Source organism: Charadrius vociferus, unplaced genomic scaffold, assembly GCF_000708025.1.
Source record: "Charadrius vociferus isolate BGI_N301 unplaced genomic scaffold, ASM70802v2 scaffold54, whole genome shotgun sequence".
Lineage (NCBI taxonomy): Eukaryota > Metazoa > Chordata > Aves > Charadriiformes > Charadriidae > Charadrius > Charadrius vociferus.
This window is the reverse complement of record NW_009648350.1, coordinates 4,636,895-4,638,334: the sequence shown is the minus strand read 5'-3', so window position 1 is coordinate 4,638,334 and position 1,440 is coordinate 4,636,895. Positions and strand designations below refer to the sequence as shown.

Genomic DNA, 1,440 nt, shown 5'->3' with positions numbered 1-1,440 from the left:
GCAGGCCTTGTCTTGAGTTCTAGGACCTCTAATTTGAGGTTTGATGATTTTATAAAGCAAGAAAAGTAAAAAGCTTAGATAAAGTTAAATAACTTGAGGCAAAAGGCGAGGGGAGCTGGAACTGTGCCGTGTTGGCGAAGCAGACAGAATATTCGCGGCACAATTGAGCGCGCTGCAGGTTAACGGGGTGAGATGGAAAGAGGTTGGGAGAAACGCGTGGAATGCGAGACCCGCCTGCCTGGAAGAGGAAGAAGCCCAGAATTAAAAAAAAATAAAACAAACACAAAAAAACACAGCCAACCAACCCCAACTGTGTTGTTAATCTCAGTAAAGCGATGTGGGCACAGCCGGATGGTGGAGTATCTGGGGCAGCGCGATGGCGAGGCAATCGCGTTCGCTGAGTCACGGAGGTTATTGAGGCTGCGTGTTTGTTGTGTTTTTGGTGTTTTTGTTTTTTTTTTTTTTTTTTTCTCTGTCTTTTAGGTTGCGTTGTGTACCGCTTTTTGTCTGTGCAGGAAGGCAACGCTCGCGTGGTATTTGCTGCAGCAAGAGGTCTATCATTGGGAACCCACAGGTTTTATTTTATATGTATACATATATATATAAAAAAAATATATACACACATACATAAACTTGGTGGTTTGGTTTGCCTTTTTTTTTTTTTTTTATGGAAAACTATGTTCTTAGTGTTCAAAACCCTGTCCATTCAAGATGATTCAATTCTTTAATATACCAAACTTTACTGTCAGCGTTACATAACGAAGCATTTAAGAACGCCCCTCAGAAAATATAATTGTTCAGGGCCATATGAGTGCCTTGTGAAGGAGTAAATAGCATTTTTTTGAGCAGAGAGGTGGAAGGTGTTTGGATAAATATTGATAAAGAAAACCAGTAACGTGTTAATTCATTCAAAATTATTTCTCTTTGTGCCTCTCACGTGACAATTCTCTTGGTATGCACTAGATAGTTGTGCTGGAATAGTTTTCAGTGGAAAATAGTTCTTAATTTAAAAAATATGGTCTAAATACTGTATTGCAGCATTTGATATCAGCGGCTGTAGTCAAGAGTAAGCAGGGTTTGGTTTTTTTTTTTTTTAACATGGACATGTAAATCTGTAACATTCTTGGGAAACTTTTTAAAGATACAGTGCAAAATTCCACATTGGGCAAAATAATGCTACCGAGCAAGCTGGTCTTTGTAGCGGTGGCAAGGAACAGTAATTAATAAAGAAGGACATAAATGCACCTTCGCGGGCTGCGTCCCCAGCAGCGTGGCCAGCAGGGCGAGGGGGGATTGTGCCCCTCTGCTCTGCTCTGGGGAGACCCCCCTGCAGTGCTGCCTCCAGCTCTGGGGCCCCCAACAGCAGAAGGACACGGAGCTGTTGGAGCGGGGCCAGAGGAGGCCCCGGAGATGCTGGGGGGGGTGGGACACCTCTGCTGG

At 43.4% G+C, this 1,440-nt stretch overlaps 1 protein-coding gene across 1 annotated transcript in view; it reads right to left on the bottom strand.

Moving 5' to 3' along the window:
- The window catches only part of FOXN1 (forkhead box N1), a 60,128-nt gene that overhangs the window by 8,167 nt on the left and 50,521 nt on the right, over positions 1–1,440 (bottom strand). The gene's annotated exons all lie outside the window — the stretch shown is intronic.